This window comes from Molossus molossus, unplaced genomic scaffold (genome assembly GCF_014108415.1).
Source record: "Molossus molossus isolate mMolMol1 unplaced genomic scaffold, mMolMol1.p scaffold_m16_p_21, whole genome shotgun sequence".
Classification (NCBI taxonomy): domain Eukaryota; kingdom Metazoa; phylum Chordata; class Mammalia; order Chiroptera; family Molossidae; genus Molossus; species Molossus molossus.
Window position 1 is genome coordinate 11,271,234 of NW_023425357.1, and position 7,603 is coordinate 11,278,836.

Consider the following 7,603-nt stretch of genomic DNA (forward strand, 5'->3'; position numbering starts at 1 on the left):
ATGGACACATCAGCATGATCTCTGTGCCCCCTGCTCCCTCCATTGGCTCTTGGCCTGGGATGTGGACACACTTGTGTCCATGAACCCCAGGCTGGACCCCAGCATACATGCCACAGTCTCACTGGACCCAGAAGCAGGGTCAGCCTTGTGCCAGGGACATAGGCATGTGTGTGCACACAGTCCTGCACATATATGTTTGAACATACACAACCCCGCTCTTGAGAGACCAACACTAACACATAAATGAATGCACAACATAGACAGACACATACCCTCAAGGTTGACACACCTGTATATAATCACACATGTACAACATTGTTCCTTGCACATTCACACACACACACAAACCTATGTACCTACCCTTACAGACAACAAGGTACATGCACCTATAACAGATATACCCTATATATTCACCAATACACAGGGGCACACACATATAACATATACTCACTTGCACATTCAAAGATACACAGGTACATGTTCTTAAATGTCCAAATACGCTCAGACAACTTCACATATATCCACAATGCAGTCACAAACCTGATATATTCCTATACCAACAGATGCACACACTAACTAATACACACCTCACACACATACCCAGAGCCACAAGCACACACACACTTACGAGGCTGATCCTCAAACAAGCACACAGGCACAAAAAGATCTACCTTTGCACAGACACTCCGAGGACACTCCGAGATGTTAACTCATAACAGGCACATGCTCACACAACAGCCCTGTAAGAGATTTACACACTTACAAATATTGAACCGCAGTGACAGTCAACAGATAGGCACACATTCACACTCTCACACATACATGGACACACATCTCTACCAGCCCTGAGGCACTCTTGCCCCACCTACTTCCTAGGCCAAAGAAATCCTAACATCCTTCCTTCCCACCATATCCTTCCCCACCACAAGAGCACAAACCAGGGCCAGAGGTCAGAGTTCAGCAGGTGGAATCTCAGAGGATTGGGGAACTGAGTCCTACAGCACTAGTCCAAAGCGAACCTCCCACCAGCAGCCCAAAGGTCCTCATGCCTGGCCATCTGGATGCAGGCAACTCTGGCCCCATCTGAGATCTGGCCGGTGTGGGAATTGGGGTGGGTTGGGTGGGGAAGGGCCAGGTCTGCATGCCTCCCCTCGGGCCCATCTGTCCATCCCTCGGCCTTTCATCCCTCCATCTGTCCACCTACCAACCGCCCATCCCCCCCACCCAGCCACCGGGAAGGGGAAGACATGGCCGTCTCCCCCAAGGACCGCTGAGGACCCCCCCACCCAGTTGACATGGACCGAGGGAACGGCAAACTCCCTTCCCCCAAACCACACCGAGGCCTGGACCCACAAGGCGCTGATCCCAGCCCCCCGGCCGGGAACCTGACGTGGATGCACAGACACACACCCTCAGAGACATACAACCCGCAGACACACACACACACACACACACACACACACACACACAAATGAACACCGGAGCTGGCACACCCGGCTACACAGACCCTCGGATGGACATCCAATCTGGACACAAACACGCAACGCTGCTGGTCGAGCGCACACACTGGCTGGGGGGAACCCACACCTGGGCACACAACCCACGCACACACACCTGCACACAGCCCCTCCGATGGGCGCGCGACAGCCCCCGAGACACCCAGCCGGAGGGGCAGCCGCTCAGGCACACACACACGCACGGCCGGTCCCAGCACCTCGGCTCGGCACCCAGCACACACCCGGATGGCCACACAAGCAGGCGCCGCACACGCCGGCGCCGGGCACACACAGGGCCGCGCGAGCGCACGCCGGGCCCGCCGCAGAGCCGCGGACACACACTCACGCTCGCGCGCTCACACCCGCGTTCACACCGGCGCCCCCGCCCGCTGCCTCCCGGGCCACTGCGGGCCGCGCTCACCCAGCCCGGGGGGGGCCCGGGCCCGGCCCCGCCGCCGCCGCCTCGCTCCGCGCCATGGTGGGGGGAGGGCCGGGGGAGGGGGCGCGGTGCCGCGGGGCCGCCTCCCTCCCGCCTCCCGCCCTCCCTCCAGAGCCGCCGCCGAGCTCCGCCCTCCGCGCCGCCCGCCGCCCGAGCCCCGCCGCCACCAACGCCGCAAGGGGGGAGGGGGCGCCGACCGGAGAGGGGGGGCAGGGCAGCAGGACACCCCAGACCCCCGCCCCGGCCCGGGGCCGCCGCAGACCCCTCTCCACTGCGGAGCCGCTGGCCCGCCCCCGACCTCTCCCAGCCCCACCTCCAGCCTCGCCGGCTTCCCGAGAGACGCCCCGACTGGCTTGGGACCCGGGATCTCCCAACAGAGACCTCGGATCATGTCCCAATACCCAAGGGGATCTCAAACCATGCCTTACCTCCTTTGAGGACCCAGAACATGTTCTACAACCACCCAGGACCACAAACGATGTCCTACTCTCCTTGGTGACCTCAGACTCTGACCCATACCCCATCAAGGACCCCAGACCACATGTCCCAGAATTCAAGGGGACCCAAACCACCCCCATCAGGGACACTAAATCATACCCTAACATTCAGGTGGACTCCAGACCACACCCCATCCCTCAGGAACCCCAAGTCATATGTCAAAATCCAGGGAGACCCCAGACCCTTTGAGGACCCAGCCCATGTTCTACAGCCACCCAGAACCACAAACCATGTTCCACTCCTTGGGGACCCCAGCCATGTCCTTCCACCCTCTAGGACCTCAAACCAATCCCTGACCCCCCAATAGGGATTCCAGACTATGTCTAAGTTCTAGGGGGCTCCAATATGTCTCTTGTCCCCAGGAGAGACCCTAAGCTCTCCCCAATGCCCTCATTAGACCCAGACCATCTCCCCTCCAAGGCACTCCTTGGTTTCCAGAACCCCGGATTTCCCCCAATACTTTCCAGTCCTCCCCAACAGTTCTATCCTTGTGAGGACCCTGCCTCCTCCCTGTTCCTGTTCTCTCCCTTGAACCCAGCAGAACCTTTCCCTTTCCCTGTGACTTTAGTGGAATCCAGGATTTCTTGCTCCTTCCTTGTTCAGGCCCCTTCGCCCAACTCCTACCCAATGACCCACCGCTCCTCCGCCCCTCCCCCAAACCCCATTGAATCTCTCAAGCCACTCTTCACCTCTTCCGGAGATATTCACTGTGCCCCCAAACCCAGCAAGTCCTCACCTCAAAATCTGTCTTATTACAGTCCCCTAGATCCCTGGAGGCCCAAGCTCTTTCTATTTTGGTTTCCCCTGTATCAAACCCCTTCCCTAAATTCTTCCTTCCCGTGTGTCATCACAGGAAACCTGCCCTACTCCTCGCATCAAGGGCATCTCTTCAGAGCCTTCCTCTGGTGAACCTTGACCTCACTCACAACCATTAGATGCCTCCTGGGGACACTCACAATACCCCCCACATACCAGGCTCCAGATTCCACCTCCCACCCTGGTTCCCGGTGCTACCTTGCCAGGGCATGGAGGTCCGGGGTTCTAAGGCTCCATTCACTCTTTACAGCAGCTAGACGAGGAACTTGTCATCACTATCTCCATTTTATAGAAGGGGAAAATTCATCCTTAGAGATGTTTAGTCACTTATCTAAGGTCACACACCGTAAGTGGCAGAAGAGGGTGGAAGTGAAGGGGGAAAAGGTGAGAGCAGGCCTGGGGTGCAAAAGAAAGGGTAAGAAGAAAGATGATAAGAGAGAGAGAGATACAAGAGACGAGTAACAAAGAGCCTGCACCCAGGCAGGGGCAACCTCACGCACAAAGCATATCTGGCCCTGTGAGCTCTTGTCCTCATTCGCAACCACTCTTGTCTTTGCGCTCAATTATGATTTTTCTTTTTTAAAAAAATATGTTTTTATTGCCCTGGCCAGTTTGGTTCAGCGGTTAGAGCATCGGCCTGTGGTCCAGAGAGACCCAGGTTCGGTTCCCGCTAAGGGCACGAATCTCGGTTGCATTTTGTCCCCGGTCCTGGTTGGTCATGCAGTGGTTGGTTATGCAGGTGGCAGCCACTTGATGTGTCCCTTCCACATCTATTTCTCTCTCTCTCTCTCTCTCTCTCTCTCTCTCTTCCTCTCTCTCCCTCCCACTCTGTCTGAACAAAAAAATGTCCTCGGGTGAGGATTTAAAAAAAAAAAAGAAAGAAAGAAAAATTCAATCTGAACCAAATATGTTTTTATTGATTTTTTTTTTTTAAGAGAGAGGAAGGGAGAGAGAAACATTGATGTGAGAGAGAAACATCCATCAGCTGTCTCCTGCAAGCCCCCTACTGGGGATCGAGCCTGCAACCCAGGCATGTGCCCTGACTGGGAATCAAACCGGGATCTGTCAGTCCATGGGACCATGCGCAATCTACTGAGCCACACCGGCCAGGCTCAATGATGATTTTTCTATTCCTTCAACACACCAGTTCATTCCAACCCCTGGGTCTTTGGAGTTATTCCCCTTCCATGGCTCATTCCTTCATTTCAGACAAGTCTTAATTCAAATGTAATCTCTTCAGAGAGGCCTCCCTTTCCCACTTGCAATTTACACTCCCACCCCACCAATGGTCTTGATGCCTGCAAATTACTTTGAAATACATACAAAATAAGATGGGTTGATGGATGGATAGATGGACAGATATGTGATAAAGCAAGTGCAGTAAAACGTTAATGGTGGCATCTAGGTCGTGGGTATATGGGTATTCACTGTAAAATTATTTCGATTTTGCTGCATGTTTGAAATATTCCAAAATAATGTTGGGAGTAGGGGAAAAAAGCAGGACTCTTCCAGAGATGAAAGAGGCTACAAAAAAATAGCCTCAACAGGTCTCACTACTTCTGTCACATCACCTCATTTGATTTCCCTCATAGCCCTTATTACTCTTGGTAATGATCTTGTTTGCTTGTTTGTTTACCTATTTATTGTTGATTGTTTACTGTCTAGCCATTGAAATGTAAGCCTTCTGAGGGAAGTGGCATGGGCACCAATTTTCTCCCATGTTTAAAAGACCAGTTGACCCCCGTGGGGGCTCAGTAAGCACGTGTTCTTGAATGTCTCTTGGGAGAAGGCCTGGGAGCTAAGTCCACGACAGACTCACTGTAGAGACCACACTCAGGAATCAACATGCTCTCCTAGCCTGAGGTCACTAGAAGGGAAGGAATATAAGCCAGCATCTGGGGCGTGCCCCTTAAGGTCTGGGAGTGTGATTTGGGCCTGAAAAGAGGGCAACAGGTGGAAGTAGATGGTGTGGTTATTTTCCTAGGGCCCTAATTCCTGCCCTAAACAATCTCATTCTTCCACAATCTAGCTCCTCCCCCTTACCCCCCCCATCTCTAAGGCTCCACCCCAAAGCAAAAACCCCATTCTCATCTGACCTAAGCAAAGCCCCTCAATTCTAGGTCCCACAGAGGAAGCCTAAGCCCCACACCTTAGGCACTACCTTGAAGTATACATATTTAGACTTCTTTAGCTGTGTCCCTGCAGCCAATCTAAGCCCCTCCTCAGCCCTAGCCCCACCTCTTTATCTTAGGCTCCACCTCATAAACTGCTAGTTCTCAGCCTAGGCACCAGTTCCTCGTGCCTAGTCTGGGTCCTCCAGTCTCCATCTCTCCAACCTAAATCCTGCTTATATTCTAGGTTAGCTAGAAGTGCCTAGAAAAGCTAGGGCCAGGATTAAAAAATTAGGGAGCCTGGATCTGGGGGAGCCTAGAGGGGAGGTTGGTGGAAAGAGGGGAGGCAGTCCCTAGTTTGTACCGCCCCTGGAAGGAGTGGCCCCAAACCCAAAGCCACAGCCCATTGTGCTGATTCTTCATTGGATAATATATTCTGTTCTGGCTTCTCTGATTGGTCCCTCCATCATTCCTCCAGCCAAATCTACTCTGCATTGGGCTGTCCCTCAAAGTCACTCTCTGATTGGTCCCTGCTTTCCAAACTCCCTGCTCGTGATTGGGCAATTCCTTGTACATGTCTCTTTCTGACTGGATTGCTTGCAATCATAAGCTTGGAGGGAGACAGAAGTTCAATAATTGGAGAGGAGGAGAGACAGGTGGGAGGGAAGGGAGGAGGAGGAAGAGTGGGAGATGGTTCCCTAAATCCCCTGCCTAAGAAAGGGTGTGTCCAATTGACCACAGAATTAAAGTTCTAACTCTATAGGACCCTAGCTGTGGGACTTCAGGCAACCATTTTTAGTTTCTGTGCCTGTTCCATCTGTAAATTGGAGATAATGTACTTCTTCGTGGGGTATTGTAAGGACTAGTTAATCATACCTATAAAGTGTTTATAGAAGTACCTGGCACATAGGAAGCCCTCAGTCAGAGGGTTAGCTATTGTTATTAATTTGATCATGTAAGTGTACAACCTTGAGCTAGTCCTTTCTGCCTCTCTGACCTCTGCAGACCAGGCACTGTGTGACCTCTTAATTGAACGACTTCTCCTATCCCCAGCCCTCCTCCTCTAACATCTCTAGCTGTCAGGGACTCAGGCTGTGATCAGAGGGAGGGGTGAAGATGTGGCTGGCAGAGAGATGAGGCAGGACACCAAGACGGGTGTCAGAGGAGAGGAGCTCAACCCACCCTCACACACCCAGGGCCTGCAGAAAATTGAGGGCAGGGGGAATTTCTCTACGGCTCAGTGTAGAGTGGTTCTATCCTGAATCTCTCATACAAGGGCTTGTCCTGGTTGGAAATAAGGGGGCAAGGGATGGGCAGAGTGAGGTGGTGAGGGGATGGTGTATTCTGGCTGGGAGAGACGTGGGAGAGTTGGAGCTGGAGAGGGGCAGCCCAGGCCCAAGGTCACAGTGCCACTGTTACCATGGCAACAGTGGCCTCTCTATAGGGAACCTAGAAAGGGGTAGGGAAGGGAGCTCCTGGGTCCCTGAATCTGGGGACATAGAGAGGAACTGAGACATGAAGGAGAAGCAAAGGGACAAAAAGAATGATTTGCCTGTCCTGGAATTTTCAGAGCCTGGTACTGTTGGTGCTCAATAAATGTCCCTCAGAGACAGAAACAAAGAGCTGAGGGAGTCAAATGCCCAGAGATGCCAGAAAAAAGAACAATCTCCAGACGGGGACAGAGAGGATGTCCCTTTCCTGCTCCCTCAACCTCATACCCAATCAGGTCCACTAAGATCCCGAATCCTCTTTGCCTTCTCCAGCACTGGGACCTCAGGTCTACCCAACCACACAAGCAACCACCCCAACACCTCCCGAGCCCCTGAAGCAATTATGTTTGATCTTTAAACAACTTTTCTGCCTTTAAATGTCATGCCTGGGGGCTCAGAGTAGCATTCGGTAACAAGCTAATGCCTGTTAGCCCCTGGAGCTGGGATGGGAAGGGAGGAGGGGAAACTCTGCCTCCTTTAGTCTCAGGGACCCAGGTATCCTTATTACCCTTCGGAGTGGCCCCTCCATGGATTCAAATATTCCCCCAATTCCTTCAGGAGATGGGGCCTCCCCCATACTCCCTAGGAAACCCCACATGCTTCTTTCAGAGAAGCAGGTATCCTCCTTTTCTCCCAGGATTCAGAGGGCATCCACTTGGTCTGCCTGCCCTCTGCTGGCCCCAGGCTGGTACTGCAGTGGCTGTCACCTAGCGCCCGCAATGAGAAACAGAAACTGAGCCAGAAAGGGGGATC